Source organism: Canis lupus, chromosome 35, assembly GCF_011100685.1.
Source record: "Canis lupus familiaris isolate Mischka breed German Shepherd chromosome 35, alternate assembly UU_Cfam_GSD_1.0, whole genome shotgun sequence".
Taxonomy (NCBI): Eukaryota; Metazoa; Chordata; class Mammalia; order Carnivora; family Canidae; genus Canis; species Canis lupus.
The window spans coordinates 23,647,663-23,665,614 of record NC_049256.1 but is presented as its reverse complement, the minus strand read 5'-3'; positions in this window follow the sequence as shown (position 1 = coordinate 23,665,614).

The following is a 17,952-nucleotide window of genomic DNA, read 5'->3' as shown; positions in this document are numbered from 1 at the left end:
TGTGAGTGGCCAGCAGATCAGGAAGCAGAACTAATATGAACTAATATATTTCTTTTTTTAAAAAAATTAAGTTTTAATTTTAATTCCAGTATAGTTAACATTCAGCGCTACATTAGTTTCAGCTGTACAACATATTGATTTGCCATTTGTATACATCATGACCTACCCACTGCAGTAAGTGTACTTACCCTCTGTTGCCATACAAAGTTCTAACAGTATTATTGACTATGTTCCTTCTCTATGTTGTACTTTACATCCCATTAGCACCATTTATTGAACATGCTATCTTTTTCTCCATCGATTTGTAGTGGGAACTATACCAAGTTTTCCTGTGTTTTAAGAAAATTCTTGGGTCAAGATTGGAGGAGAATCCTATCATGGCCTGAATTATGTCCCCACACATAATTTTGTGTTTTTTTTGTTTTGTTTTGTTTTTCCCACACATAATTTTGTATGAAGTTTGTATGTTTGTATGTTGAAGTTTGTATGTTGAAATCTCTGATCCCCAATATGACCGTATTTGCAGATAGGTCATATTGCTCATGGAGGCATTTACAGTTAGATGAGATCTTAAAAGTGAGGCTAAATCTATAGGACTGGTGTCCTTACAAGAAGAGGAAGAGACAGGCTGAGTTTCCACTCCCTGCTTGTGCACACAGAGCAAAGGCCGCTTCAGGACACAGCGAGAAGGCAGTCATCTGTAAGCCAGGCAGACAGGCCTCTCCAGAAACTAAATCCACCAACACCTTGATTATGGACTTCTACCTCCAGAACAGTGAGAAAATAAACATCTGTTGTTTAAGCCACCCTATCTGTGGTGTCTTGTTATGGCAGCTGAGCAGATGAACACAAATCCGTTTCTGCTGAGTTCTGAATTATGTAATAGGATTTTTTTTCTTTCTTTCTTTCTTTCTTTTTTTTTTTTTTTTTTGGTCAGTGAATATACAGCAGAAAATACAAGTTTAGAACTTTTATTTTCTTTTTTTAAAGATTTAATTTATTTATTCATGAGAGAGACACACAGAGAGAGGCAGAGACATAGGCAGAGGGAGAAGCAGGCTCCATGCAGGGAGCCCGATGTGGGACTCGACCCCAGGACTCCAGGATCATGCCCTGAGCCAAAGGCAGATGCCCAACCACTGAGCCACCCAAGCATCCCTAGAACTTTTATTTTCAACAAAGACTCTTTATACCAAGATAACATCAATTTGGTATCCTTTATTGTTCACATTTGTTTTCTAGTCACTTCCTTCCTTAGAAGAGTATGAGAGGCTGTCCCAGTGGAGAAGTGGATCCAAGGAGGCCCGCCCAGGGTCAAGCTCTTCAGAATTTGGACACTGCTTCTCCACCTATGTGTTGATTATTCTTTTCTTTTATATCCAGGATGATTGATAATATTGAGATGCAATGGAAAACACTTCTCATCTAAGGTATTGAAAGGCACAGTTCCTCTCTAAAAAAAATTTAAAAAGAGCAAGCATGCAACAATGGTCATGACAATGCTATGTAAAAAGGCATGTGATACTCCATGCTTGATCCCTTCCCTAAAATGTTTATTTTAATTTTATTTTTAAAAATATTTTATTTATTCATGAGAGACATACAGGGAGTCAGTGGCACAGGCAGAGGGAGAAGCAGGCTCCCTAGGGGGACCCTGATGCTGGACTTGATCCCAGGACCCCAGGATCACCACCTGAGCCAAAGGCAGATGCTCAACCACTGAGCCACCCAGGTGTCCTTCCCTAAAACTTTTAGATATGATCTCTCTCTATTTTTCTCTCTTTCCTTTTTTAACGATATGATCTCTTGGGACAGGCATTACCCAAGCCTTAGGGGTACTCAGCTCTCCTTGTGATACTGTATTAAGTTCTTGTGTTCATAGATGAAGGAAGCATGTTTGTGACGAATGGCCCATAGAGGAGGGTCTGTTCATAGAATGTCAGCCTGATGTTTCTGCTTCCATTCTATTTTGTTGGGTTCCTTCTGCTGAAACTTCACTTTTAAATTACTATAGCTCTATAATAAGGGATGTTTCGTTGCATGAATCTCCCACTCCATTCAAAATTATCTTGACACTTTACTGTTCCATAGACATTTATAAGCTAAACTTGTCGGGATCTGTGAAAAGCTCTGTTGAGAGTTTGGTTAAAACTGCATAGATCTTTATAATATCTTTTTAAAATTTGAAACTTTCATTTATCCAGGGCTTTTTAAAGAAATACAAAAATTTGCATAATTCTTATTGTAAAGGTCTTGAACACATTGTTCTAATATATTTATTCCCAGAGAGCTTATAATTCATTATTATGAGCTATTATAATAACGGTGGCTATTGTGAGTTGAATAATTTTTTTAAATTATGTTTTCCAGTGATATATTCATGATATTGAGGGATGTCATTGATTTATGTAAGTTGTATTTAGGACCTTGCTGAACTCTCTTGTTAAAAGTGATTTGTAAGTTTCTGTAGGCTTTTTAATGAAGACTGTAATGCTGTCTGCAAAACTATCACTAGTTCTCTTTCTGTTCCAATTCTTAACATTTTTTTTAATCTAATTCTTATTGAACTAGGTAGCATAGTTCTTATTGAACTCTTCAGCATATCTTATATGATAGCAGCAATGGTAGATATTTTTTGTCTTTCCCTGATACTAAGGGAATGCTTCCAGTATTTAACATTAAATTTAATGTTTGTTTATACTTTTGGTTTTGTATATATTTTATCAAGTTAACTTTCTCTTTCACTTGTAGTTTCCTAAGAGGTTGTTTTATTTGCAAACTCCAAAAGGATGAGCTACAAATGGTTTTTATAAGACTCTGCATCTATTAAGATTTTCATGATTTTTTTCCTTTCATTTTTTTTAATGCTGTGAATTATATTAATCTTTTTTCCCAATGTTAATCTGTAGCATTCTTCTTAGGACAAACCATAACTCATAATATGCATTTTTATATGTTGATGGACTTGATTTGCTAATATTTAGGATTTGCATATCTTTGTAAATGGAAGTGACCTCTTTTGATTGAGTCTCATATGACCTTTCTCTGGTTTTACTCTCAAAGTTATAATTCCTTCATAAAATAAGGAGGAAAGCTTTGTCTTCTTTTCTGTTCACTAAACATTTTGCAGGTGTGGGTCATCTCTTTCTTGAGTGCTTGATTGATTTAAAAACTGCTGTGCCTGATACTGTGTATGTGTGTGTTTGAAACAGTTTTTTTTTAAAATTAATTTCTTTAATGGCTACATGTCTAATAGATTTTCTATTTATTGAATCGAGTTGACAATTTATTTAGCAAATTATATTTATATTTCCTTCATGTTTTCAAGTTTGTTTGCCAAAGCTATTTATAGTCTTTTAAAACATTTTAAAACTCTTGTCCAAATATAGTCATGTTCTGTTTCTTCATTCCTAGTATTGTTTATATATCTCCTTTTTCTTGTTCAGTATCACCAGATACTTATTTTTATTAGTGTTTTTTTAAATACCCAATTTTCTGATCCTTTGTACTCTTTTTCAGTTTCATTATTGCTCTCTATTCTTATTATTAAAATATTTCCATCCCTCTGTTTCCTCTGTGTTTCCTGTAACTCCTTAGGTTGAATGTCTTGCTAATCCTATTTTGCCTTGATTCATTTCTAATGCGTGCTTTTGAGGCTGTCCATTTACCCATATGTGCTGTATTAGCTACAACCGCACGTTTCAGTATAAGTTTTTATTGTTATTTGGCTCTAAATAGCTTTTGTAGGTTTCTCTTTCTTCTTCATTGACTCGGGTCAGTGGGTGTGGGCAGGGGATGCTGGTGGCACCCCATCCAGATCCCCTTTTATGTGGCCAGTGCACCCATCCACCAAATGCTATGAGTGTTGACTTTCTCTTAAGAAGGTCAATAGAAGCTGTCCTTCCTAGGGAGTCCCATTCTCACAGTGATGGCTGACATGGGAGGAAATAATGTCAGCCCCCTTGTCTCAAGATGACACCAACTCGTTGGTGCCATCCATGCTCCAGACCCCCCTGTGGGAACAGGTCACTTTTCAGCGGGGCCACATTCTTGCTTTATTTTCCCCTCTGCCCTCTCCTATTTCTCTCACTCTTCTTCTCCTCCATCAATCATACAAGAATCCTCATCTCAGGTTCTGCATCTAGAAGATACAACACTATCAAGGGTACCAGAAGAGCATGGGCTTGGGAAATAGATTTTTAGGGTGGAATTTTGAGGTAGAGAACTCATTAGCCAGCAAGCAATGGGCGTCTCATCACTGGAGGTAGATGGAGTTTTGATAGTCTCTGGAGTACTGTATCATCTGTGGTAAATTCAGACAGCATATAGGTGGAAGGAGTACATTCGCTGGTGCAATGTCTCTGGGATCTGAGAGGTACATGGGGGAAGTGGTTATTGCTAAGGAGGACTGTTGAAATTAGGTTGCTCTCACTAAGTGTTCTTTAAACTCTGAACAAAGGAAATGACAGGTCCAGATCTATTAATCAGCAATTTAAAGCAGAGTATGAGATTCCAAGGGCCTCATTGGCAGCATTTAAAATAATTCTTTCTTCCTATGTTCAGAGGCAGATAGAGTTGAAGACCAAACCCAGGAGATAATAAGAGAAGAACTCAAAACTGAATTCTCAGCCTAGGCAAGTTCCCTATAGCAATGCTAGGTCCTTAATAGTGGAAGGACCCCAAGACTTGGTGTGGGACCATCTGGGTAGATGCAATTGAGAACATTGAAGCTACTCTAGTTTCTCATGAACCTTCTGGATATGAAGAAATCACTCCCTCTCATTGGAAATTAGAGCCCCCTTTGCTTGAATACTGTGCAGAGGTCTAATTCGAGGGCAGATCACTTGCTAGATTGTGCTTATCATCCTGCAAGAACCAGGATAGCATGGCTTGCAGTGGAGTCTAAGGATGTTGGATCAAGTTGGGAAGAGTATACAACTGGATGGAGAGCTTTCCAACTTGGAAGCATGCTCTGGTGACACAAGGTTGAATTCCCCAGCACAGGCCCTGGGACACAGTTCTAATATACTACTGGGATAACTCTTAGAAGATTGGAAAAAGTGCAGCCACTCTGGAAAACTGTGTGGAGGTTCCTCAAACAGTTAAAAATATACCTGCCCTACGACCCAGCAATTGCACTGTTGGGGATTTACCCCAAAGATACAAATGCAATGAAACGCCGGGACACCTGCATCCCGATGTTTATAGCAGCAATGGCCACGATAGCCAAACTGTGGAAGGAGCCTCGGTGTCCAACGAAAGATGAATGGATAAAGAAGATGTGGTTTATGTATACAATGGAATATTACTCAGCTATTAGAAATGACAAATACCCACCATTTGCTTCAACGTGGATGGAACTGGAGGGTATTATGCTGAGTGAAGTAAGTCGATTGGAGAAAGACAAACATTATATGTTCTCATTCATTTGGGGAATATAAATAATAGTGAAAGGGAATATAAGGGAAGGGAGAAGAAATGTGTGGGAAATATCAGAAAGGGAGACAGAACATAAAGACTCCTAACTCTGGGAAATGAACTAGGGGTGGTGGAAGGGGAGGAGAGCGGGGGGTGGGGGTGAATGGGTGACGGGCACTGGGGGTTATTCTGTATGTTAGTAAATTGAACACCAATAAAAAATAAATTAAAAAAAAAAGATTGGAAAAAGCACTGGTTCCAATTAAATGAAGTATAGATGTCAGACAGTCATGGAAGGCTATGGAGGAAGAGATTTAAAAAAATGCCTTGATGTGAGCATGCTAGAATAAGTCTCCTATGGCAAGTCTCCTATAAGTCTCCACAGGCAAGTGTTAGGAGAGACTGGAAGACACACCACTTCTTAAGACAATGAATGTGCTGGTAAATACCAGCATTTTTTTTTTAATACCAGCATTTTTTAGCAGCTCAGCAGTTGCTGTATTTTGTAGGCTGGAATGGATGGTAGGAGATGCTGTTGCAGAACGGGGCTTTGTAGCAGCAATAAATATGATGGGATCCCAGAAGAGCACTTAACCAAAGCTAAGTTGGAGTAATTACTATTGTGGACAGCAATATTGGATTGGCACCCACAGGATCCTGCAAGGCAAGGATGGTTAACAGAATATGGTGTTCCTAAAGGCAAGATCAATGGACAGCTAACAAGGATGTTGCTTCATATATATTACTAAATGGAGTAAAGAAGGATTGAGCAGAAGGCTGAAGTCAGTTGCCCCAATAAATGGTCACAATCCTTTGTCTGGTTTTCAGCCCGAGCTATTTTTTTAGTCCCAGACCAATTAACTGTGGAAGCCAGGTCCCCATGGAGAAGGACCCTGAAACACCATGACATTGGCAGTTTACTAATTTCCTCACTCCTTCCCCAACAAGAACTATAGACATGTACTTGGAGAACCATACACAGAAGAAAGGGACATGCTCAGTTTTTTGAGCACTACTGAATACAGGTTCCAAGTTGACACTGATTCTTAGGGACCCACAGTGATATTATGGCCTCCTCTATCACTGTAGAGACATATGGGAATCAGATAATACATGGGGTCCTGGCCAAAGTTCATATCACAGTGGGTCCACTAGGTACACGGACCCATCCAGGGTCATTTCCTCAGTCTGAAATAAATAGAATGGGCATTCTTAGCTTTCACCTTGATTCTTATGAACTGTGGAACAGGGGTTATTATAGTAGGAAAAGCCAAGAAATTTTCCCTCCAGGCCAAGAATCAAAGTCACATGTTGAGGGGATAATAGAGATCAGTGCTATTCTTAAACATGTAAAGGATGCAAGAGTGGCAGTCCCCATCATATCCCCATTTACTTTACTAGGCCTGGCCACTGCAAATGGTAGCAATAATATACTACCACTTGGGCAGCCCCGGTGGCTCAGTGGTTTAGTGCTGCCTTCTGCCCAGGGTGTGATCCTGGAGACCTGGGATTGAGTCCCATGTCGGGCTCCCTGCATGGAGCCTGCTTGTCCCTCTGCCTGTGCCTCTGCCTCTCTCTGTGTGTGTTTCTCATGAATAAATAAATAAAACCTTAAAAAAAAAATATACTACCACCATGTAACAAATAGCCTCAATTCTAAAAGTTTGTGTCAAATGCAGTACCTTTTATTAGAAAAGATTAACACAGCCTCTGGTACATGGTATGTACCTATATTGATCAGGCATATGTGTTCTTTTCAATGCCCAATAAGAAGGAGAATCAGTTTGTACTTCTGTGGGCTGGTCAAGAGTAAAGATTCTTGGTCTTACTGAAAGGCTATGTTATTTCTTTGGATATCCATACTACTAATATAGCTTTGTTTGGTTAGTATTTGGTTGGCCATATCTTACTTCTTTCTTTTACTTTCAACCTCCCTGTGCCATTATCAAAGTATCTTTTATCAATGGCATATAACTGGATTTTAAAAATTCAATCTATGACTCTTCGTGCTTTAAAAAGGGAGTTTACTTAATTTGGATGTATTTTTACTTCCTTGTATGATCCCTTTTTGAAATATCTATTGCTCATATTTACTTTGTTTTCTAACTCTAGAACATTCTCCAAGAATTTCTGGAAAATTCTAAGGTTTACCACATTAAATAATACTTTAATCCCATTCTATTTTTTTAAAAGATTTTATTTATTCATGAGAGACACACAGAGAGAGAGAGGCAGAGACACAGGCAGAGGGAGAAGCAGGCTCCACACAAGGAGCCCGACATGGGACTCGATCCAGGGTCCCCAGGATCACACCCTGGGCCGAAGGCAGGTGCACTAAACCACTGAGCCACCCAGGCTGCCCATTCTATTTTTTCTGTACTACAACTTTCTTTAGGTATGTGTTGGGCATTTAATTCATTTTTCAAATCATGATCTTTCTTTATATTTTTACCCATTTATATTTTTATACTGGTAATTACTTCAGATATTTCTTCAGTTCCCCACATCTTTCTTTAGCAGGATCTAACCTACTGGTTTGAGGGGACGTTACTTTTTTTTAAGATTAATGACTATGGTTATAACAGTTATGAATATACATGATCCAATATACCATATAAATCTATAAAGCAAATATTAACAGACTGAAGGGGAAAATAGCAATAAAATAACAGTAGCAGACTTTAACATACCACTCTCAACAACATATCAACTAGCCAGAAAATCAACAAGAAAACAGCAGACTTGAACCATACTTTAGGCCAAATGGAGCTAACAGATATACACACAACATTCCATCCAAGAGCAGCAGAAATCAGACTTCTCCAGTGTGTGTAGAACCTTCTCAGGATAGATCATATGTTAGGCCACAAAACAAGTCTTAACAAACTTAAGAAGATTGGCACATAAAGAAGATGTGGCATATATATAAAATGGAATATGACTCAGTCATTAGAAAGGATGAATACCCACCATTTGCTTCAACATGGATGGAACTGGAGCGTTTTATGCTGAGTGAAGTAAGTCAATCAGAGAAGGACAATCATTACATGGTTTCACTCATACGGGTAATTTAATAAATAGTGAAAGGGATTATAAGGGAAAGGAGGGAAAGTGAATGGGAAAAATTAGAGAGGGTGACAAAACATGAGAGACTCCTAACTCTAAGAAACAAACAAAGGATAGTGGAAGGGGAGATGGGTGAGGGGATGGGGTAACTGGGTGACAGGCACAGAGGAGGGCACTTGACAGGATGAGCACTGGGTGTTATACTATGTGTTGGCAAATCGAACTTCAATTAAAAAAAAAATTCTAACCACCATGGTATGAAGCTAGAAATTAACAGGAAAAGTTGGAGAGTGCAAATGTATGTAGAAATTAACACTGCTAAACAACCAATGTGTCAGACATCAAAAGGGAAGTCAAAGAGTATTTTGAAACAAAAAAAATGGAGACACGCTATACCAAAACTTATGAGATGAAGCAAAAGCAGTTCTGAGAGAATTTTACAGCGATAAGGCCTACGTTAAGAGGAAAGAAAGATCTCACACAACCTAGTCTACACATCAAGGAACTAGAAAAAGAACAACAAAATAAACCAAATGTTATCAAGAAGAAAGGAAATAATAAAGATTAGGGCAGAAATAAAATACACTAGAAAGACAATAAGAAGATCAGTGAAAGTAGGAGCTGGTTTTGAAAATATAAACAAAATTGGCAAACCTTATCCAGACTAACCAAGAAAAAAATTGAAACCCAAACAAGGTGGTGAAAGTGGAGATATTACAATTGGTATCACAGAAGTACAAAGGATCATAAAAGACTACTATGAACAATTATATGTCAACAATTGGATTTCTTAGAAGAAATAGAGATAATCCTAGACACATATAATTAACACTGAATCATGAAAAAAATGGAAACTTCAAATAGATCAATAATGAGTAAAGAGATTAAAGCAGTAATCAAAACTCTCCCAGCAAAGAAAAGCTCAGGATCAGATGACATTCAGTGGTGGATTCTACCAAATATTTAGAGAAGAATTAATGCTAATCCTTCTCAAACTTCTCCAAAAAATTGAAGAAGAAACACTCCCAAACTCATTTTATGAGGCTTGCATTACTCTCATACAAAAGCAAAATGCAGGACAAGAAAAGAAAATTATAGGCCAATAAAGTCTGGTGGACATAAATGTAAAAATCCTTGACAAAATATTAGGAAACTGAATTAACAGTACATTAAAAGGATCACACACCATAATCGAGTGGGATTCATTCTTGTGATGTAAGGATAGTTCAACATCTGCAAATCAACAAACATCACACACCACATTAACAGAAGGAAGGATAAGAATCCTATGAACATGTCAATAGATACATAAAACCTATATGACAAAATTCAGCATCTTTGATAGTAACAACTTCAACACAGTAGGTGTAGAAGGACTGCACCTCAGCATGATAAAGGCTTTCTATAAGCCCAAAGCTAACATCATAATGGTGAAAAGCTGAAAGTTGTACCTATAAGATTAGCAGTGAGAAAAGGGTGTTTACTTACCACTACTATTCAACATAGTACTGGAAGTCCAAGCCAGAGCAATTAAGCAAGGAAAAAAATAGGCATCCATATCAAAGAGGAAGAAGTATAATCTTCACTGTTTGCAGATAACATGATATTGTATATTGAAAATCCCAAAGACTACCAGAACACTATTAGAATTAATAAATTCAGTAAAGTTGCAGGATACAAAGTGAAAATATAAAAATCAGCTGTGCCTATAAATATGAACAACAAACTAGAAAATGAACAATCCTAGAAAAAAGATTAAGAAAACAATTCCATTTATAATAGCATCAAAAGAACAAACTACTTAGAGATCAATTTAACCAAGGAGGTAAAAGATGTATATAATGAAACCTATAAGAAACAAATCAAAGAAAATACAAATAACTAGAAAACTATCCTGTATTCAAGGATGGGATGAATTAATATTGTTTAAATGTTCATCCTACCCAAAGCAATCTACAGATTCAGTGCAATCCCTATCAAAATTCTAATGGCATTTTTTTCCATAGAAATAGATAAAAGAATCCTAAAATTTATATAGAACCACAAAAGACTCTGAATAGCTAAGCAATCCTGAGAAAGAAGAATAAAGTTGGAGGCTTTACACTTCCTGGTTTCAAACTATATTACAAATCTGTATTAATCAAAAAAGTTGGCAGAAAAATAGATACATAGGCTATGAAATAAAATAGGGAGCCCAGAAGTAGGCCCATGCAAATGGGGGCAACTAATCTTTACAAAGATACCAGGAATACTTAAAGGGAACAGATAATCTCTTCAATAAATGGTGCTGGAAAAACTGGATATCCACGTGCAGAAGAATGCCTTATCTTATGCCACTCACAAAAGTTAACCTGGAATGGATTACAGACTTAAATGTAAGACCGAGACCATAAAACCTTTAGAAGACCACATAAGAAGGAAAAAGCTCCTTGACATTGATGTGACATTAATATTTTGGATTTGACACCAAGAGCACAGGCAATAAAAGCAAAAAACAAATGGACTACGACAAATTAAAAAGCTTCTGCACAGCAAAAATAAAATCAACAAAATGAAAAGGCATGCTACAGAACTGGAGAAAATATTTGCAAGCCGTCTATCTGACATGGGCTTAATATCCAAAATACATAAGGAACTCATAAAAACTAAATAGCAAAAAACCCTAATTACCTTTTTTAAAAATGTGCAAAGGAACTAAATAAACATTTTCTCAAAGAACATACACAAATGGCTAACAGGTATATGAAAAGATCTCAATATCACTAAGAATCAGGGAAATGGCAAAACTACCATAAGATATCCCCTCAAATCTGTTAGGATGGCTGTTATCAAAAAGACACATGTGTTGGTGAGGATGTGGAGAAAAGGAGTCCTTTACACAGCTGTTGATGAAAATGTAAATGGGGACAGCCATTATAGAAAACAATATGGAGTTTCCTCAAAAAATTCAAAAGAGGAAAGGAGAAAAAATGAGTGGGGAATATCAGGGAGGGAGACAGAACACGAGAGACCCCTATCTCTGGGAAACGAACTAGGGGTGGTGGAAATGGAGGTGGGCGGGGGGTGGGGGTGACTGGGTGACAGCACTGAGGGGGGCACTTGATCGGATGAGCACTGGGTGTTATTCTATATGTTGGCAAATTGAACACCAATAAAAAATAAATTTATAAAAATAAAATTAAAATAAAATAAAAAAATAAAATAAAATAAAATAATAAAATAAAAACTCAAAATAGTACTACTCTAAGATCCAGCAGTGGTACTTCTGGGTATGCATCCAAAGAAAATGAAGTCAGTATCTCAGGTATTTGCACTCCCATGTTCATTGCAGCATTATCCGCTGCATGGGGAAAAAAAAAAAAAAAAAAAAACTTGTGTCCATCAACAGACAAATGGATTAAGAAAATGCACTACTGGGCAGCCCGGGGGGCTCAGCAGTTTAGTGCCACCTTTCGCTCTAAGGTGTGATCCTGGAGATGGGAATCGAGACCTGTGTCAGGCTCCCTGCATGGAGCCTGCTTTCTCCCTCTGCCTGTGTCTGTGCCTCTCTCTGTCTCTCATGAATAAATAAATAAAATCTTAAAAAAAAAAAAAGAAAATGCAGTATCTAACACAATAGGATATTATTCAGTCAAAAGAAAGAAGGAAATCCTGCCATTGATGCCAACAGGGATGGACCTAGAGGATATTATGCAAAGTGAAATAAACCAGACAAAGAATAGCAAATACTGTATAATCTCACTTGTACGTGGAGTCTCAAAAAGTCAAATTCATAGAAGCAAAGTAAGATGGCAGTTACCAGGGACTGGGGGAGGGGAAACGAGATGTTGGTCACAGGGTATAAACTTTTAGTTCTAAGATGAGTAAGTTCTGGAGATTCAATATACAGCGTGGTGACTAGAGTTAACAGTTTTATATTGCACACTTCAAAATTGCCAAGAGAGTAGATTTTCAGGGTTCTTACCACACCCACACAAAAAAAGAGCTATAGGAGGTACAGAAGTGTTAATTAGCTTGATTGTGACAATCATCTCACAGTGTATATATACATCAAATCATGTTATACCTGGTAAATATATATTTATAAATTTCCATTGTTCAATTATACCTCAATAAGTCTGGGAAAAATGACTGGCTTATTTGTAGAAGCTCTACTTATTTTTTTCTAATTGGTTCTTTTGTCTGTTTGAAGGTTCTGTTGTTTTATTATGTCTCATAGCTTTTTTTCCCAAACGTAATAGTTTTGGACATATTTAAATTGAAATATTTAATTATAGACCCATAAGACTTTTTTATTTTATTTTAAATATTTTTGTTATTTATTTATTCATGAGAGACACACAGAGAGAGGCAGAGACATAGGCAGAAGGATAAACAGGTTTCAGGCAAGGAGCCTGATGTGGATCCGGGACTCCAGGATCCCACCTTGGGCCAAAGGCAGGTGCTAAACCGCTGAGCCACCCAGACATCCCACCCATAAGACTTTAAAAGCTACTGTTCTTGCCTCCTGACTTTATCTCCCCAAGTCTTTTCCTTGCACGGTTTGCATGTTGTTACCATGAGCTCATCTTTGTTCTTTATTTTGCATGAGACAAGTATACTCTGGGTTCTGAAAATGTCTCTGATGAGGCGTCACATTTCCTTTGCCACTGCCCTAGAGGTTTAGTGGTCTTCTGTTTCGTTGTTTGATGTAGGAGTCCCACAGAACTGGTGTAGTATAAATTTGGGACCCCATGAATATTGTTGGGTTGGGTTTTAAATTTACATGTGTATGTATTTTTTCGTACCAAGAAAGTAATGTAGAGAACAAAGGGTGCATGCTATTTCTAGAAGCCTATGAGCAGAATTTTTCTAATCGCTCGTTCATAAATTGGCTGTTGTCTTGGTCTGTTCAGGCTGCTATAACAAAGTACTCAGGGCTCACTGCCTCCTCTACCCTCTTCAGCTTTTACCTTGGGTCATTCCCACTGACTCTGGTGTTTAAGTACACAGGTTTCAGCATCAGGGAGACCTGGTCTGAGTTTTGGTATTCATTTGGTGTGAGTTAGGCAACTTCTTCAACCTCTCTGAGTCTCAGCTTTCTCATTTATGCCAAGGAGAAAATAACAGTAATTTGTTGACTTGTGAGGATTTATAGAGAGAATGCATGGAGCGCTCCACCGAGGGTAAGTGCTCTGCAGCTGTTAGATGTTATGATTATTAGGTTTGACTTGGTTTCTGGCATCTTCTTCTGAAACTCCTGCCAACTTTCCTTGGCTTCTTACTTCTTCTTTATTATCTATGTTTGAGCCAGAATTGATTTTTTTTTTTATTGGTGCTTTTCCGTTATTGATAAAAATACTCCTCAAAGCACATCTTTTGGTCATGCTGTACCTGTATTACCTTGGACCTACTAATTTCATGATTTCTGTCTCTCACAAAAGCTGCTGATCAATTTTCAAGGTATCTCATATAAAGAGAGTGAGATGGTATTGGTGGTGTCTGAATATGTGTCTATATGAAAGCAGGGATGGGTCAGCCATATTGTGTGTGTGTGTGTGTGTGTGTGTGTGTGTTAACTATTTTATTTACTTATTTAATTAATTTATTTGAGAGAGAGAGAGAGAGATGGGGGAAGAGGCACAGGGAGAGAGACTCCTAAGTGTACTCTGCACTGAGTACAGAACCCAATGTGGGGCTTGACTTCACGACCCTGAGATTATGACCTGAACTGAAACCAAGAGTGGGACACTTAACCAACTGAGCCACCCAGGTGCCCCATGTCAGCCATATTATTTTATGTGTCATCATTTTGACATTAGTTTTGCTAAACTTTGCCACATTGAACACACAGACTGTTTATATGCAGATTCAGGGGCTTTGTCTTCATATTTACCTTACAGCCTTAATTGCTGTTGATCCTAACCCACTGGAAAGCTTCTATTATGCAGTCTGTGATGTGATCAGTGTTAGGTTTTCTTTGAAATACTAGTGGGTAACCAGACTCCTGTCTGGACATCACACTAGTATAACTATGAAGTTTTAAAAATGATCCATTTTCATCATTAATGAAATGTTGATAGAGCTCCCTGCGTGTACAGCACTGTGCCGCCAGCCTCTGCCTCCCAGCCTCTGTGCTTCTGTCCATGGATGTGACCCCAGTATAAGGAGGGAAGGAGTCACCAGACAGCCATCATTTTCCAAATGCAAGATCAGATCTCTCTGTGCATTTCTAGAAGGCAGTTAGAAGGCAGTTAGAAAATAAAGCAAAATCATGATGACAATTTGGGCTATCCAGACAAGAAAAGCAACTTGTCCTTCCTTTCTATGAGTGAAATTTTTAAGTCTACTGAGATTTTTTTCAAGGTCCATGTTCATCATATCCATTTTCTGAAGGAAATTTCCTAGGAAGAGTGTCTGGTTACTTGATGCGGAAATTGCTTTCCTTTCTGGATGGAGACCATCATCCTCAAACTAATTTCCTGTTTCGTGTTCAATATTTGAAAGCAGGAAATTATCATAATAAATGGGAAGTTTGCAATGGTGGTGGAAATGCGTTCAGAAATCTGGTTGCTAGGGAAATCACTATTGCCTACTTTAATTTATTAAAAACCTAGACCTTATTTGGCATTTCTCCCCTCATTCCTATTCTCATCAATAGCCCATTATCAAAAGGATTTTTATTAAATATCGATCTCTGCTTGGCACTACAGGCAATTGGGCCCCTGCCCATTAACACCTTGTAACAGTAAAAACAACGGAGAACCACAAGAACAAAATTATAGAATTAATTTGATACTTAATTATTGATAGGTATTCTTCTAAGAACCTCAGTTGGCTTTTAAAAAATGTAGTCTCCACTACAGCTATATGAGGAAGGGACTGTTATTACTTCCATGATATTGATGAAGTGCTAAAGACACAAAGTCAATAATTTACTCAAAGTCACACAGCTCGTAAACAGAAGAGTCTGGATTCACCCCTTCCCAGCTTATGTCATTAACCACTATGTTCTACTGCTTTTAATCTAATGAAAAAAAAAACTAGAAAGAAGAGAGAGAATGTACAGGTAGACCAAAAAATATAAATATGGATTTATGACCGCAGGCTAGAGTTAGCATGTTTTGCAGGATGGGGTGAGAAAATAATTTGAGGAATTGGATATTGATTGGAATTCCTGCTCTGCAAAACAGTGAGCTTCTGAAAAGGAGACTATGTATTTGTAAATTGATTGAAAGGATGGGAAAGGCAGGTGCAGATGCAGAAAGATTACATTTTAGAAATAGAAACGGTCTGATGGGACCAAATGAAGGGTGGAGTCGAATAACTTAAGGTTGGTGGGCTCAGGTGGTTGCTCAGGATAGGAAGCAAGGCCAGCATATCACAGAGACCTAGCTCCTGGGAACCTGACAGCTGCCAGCTCCCCTCTATAACTAGAAGAAGCAGGATATGGTGCCAGCCTAACATGGCCTCATCATGACCTGTCCATAGCCTCTTGTCTGTCACCACCAGATGCAGGTGAGTTTTAACCAACCACCACACACCTGTTGAAGCTTTTTATCCTAATGCTGGAGCAACGTGATCTAGTGACACAAATGCCACCTAGGAAGTCAATAAAGTCAGATTCTATTCTTGGTGTTTTCTGGGATGAGTCGCTGGCTGGGAGTAGCAGTCATTCTGAGTAGCTGAAAATAACTAACAAGACATTTTAATGAGTTAATAAATCTTTCTTACTGAACTACATGGAAAGACATGAAACATTACACTTTAGCTACTCACTAGCCTTAATTAAACTTGATGTTGAAAAGGTCAGTGCCCTGTCTGGCAGGTTCCAAATCACTTCAGACCTGACAGTAGGGGTGGCTGTAAGGGTGAAAGCAAACGTGTGCACAGGCACATGCGGGTCTTAAGCCGACAGCTGGAGCCTTCACTGGGTACACTAAACGAGCCATGTCCCAGCTAATGATATTAGCATTTATATTGAGTGCTGGCTCTGTGTAAGTCATTGCTCCAAGTGTTTAGATGCATTAGTGCATTTCATCCCCAAGAGCAACCCTAGGAGGTACATGCTGTTATAATTCTTGGTAGATAAGGAAACTGAGGCACAGAGAATTATAACGACTTGGCCAAGGTCCTGCAGTCTACAAAGTGAGGAGCCAACATCTGAATGCATGGATTCTGACTCCAGAGTCCGGTGCTTGAATACTAGTCTTTGCTAATTCCTTCCATTATGTTCACATAGTTAAAAATGCACAGGCCTCCTGTGCGTTTTGAGGCACCACTATCTTCCAGGAATTCCAGCAAATGCATTTTAGGATAGGTCAGAACACACAAGGCAAGTGATTCTTACCAATATCATGTGGATTGGTAGAGGTCACTGGGAGATTGGGTTGATAAGAACAATTATTACAGTTTTTTTGAACTAAAATACCTTGATTTAGCAAACATTTCTTGAGCTTCTACTGTGAACCAGAAACTATGTTAGATGTCAGGGAGAAATATGAGTCAGATATGGTATTGACCTTCAAGGTGTTCAAAGATGAGCAGATCTGCCCTTTATAAGATTTCTGAGGAAACACAAAAATAGCAGTCTGGACGGATCTTTCGCAAACTCAGCACTTGAGTTCCGAGGGGCACTTGCTGTATTACCCACATTGGTTTAGACTGAGTTCCCATGTAGTGGTAATGTGTATACAGCAGCTCCTGCCCACGTGTTTATGCTCCAGACAAGTGCAGAGCTCTGTGATAAAGGACATGTGTAATCCAGGCTATTTTGAAAAGAGATGAGATGCAGTTACTTTCTCACCCTTTCCAGCAGAATCTATTCTAGGGAGGGAAGTCTTTGAGTCAGGCCCCCTCGGTGTAAATGCCAGTTTGATCATTTTCCGGCTGTAATGTTTTGGGGAGACTTACTTCATCTCTCTGAGACTAGACTTCCTTTTCTGGAGGAAATAAACATATAGTCACCCTTAGAATTCTTTCCAGGATAAATTAAATGCAAAAAAAAAAAAAAAGCACAATAGCATTTATCACATTGCGGGCTACAGAGAAAGCACTCAAAAAGTGGATGCTGTTTTGATTACTTTCTCAGCATTCCATTTTCAAGTTCCAACTCATCAGGCACTACTCTGGAACAGACTCTCTAGCAAAACAAAAACTGTATTCCTCTCTTTCAAACACCCCCACCCTCACCCCCAGCAGAGAGTACACTGGGCAGGGCAAGACATGGGAGGAAGAAGGTCAGCTTTTCTGGCTGATGTCTTCTCATTCTTGGAGGGCAGGAGAGTAACAAGGGAGCCGCTCCTCTGAACCAGACTGAGGGGGGTAACGTGCTGGGGATGGGGGGACACTCTGGCCCTTGTGTTCATATCTAATCCATGCCCTCTGCTCTCCCGCCCAAGGCTGCTCTGAGCTGTCCTCTGCTGTCCCCATGCTTCCCTTTCTCCTCTGGCCCCATCCTGGCCTCCTGCAAAAAACCTTGCCCTCTGC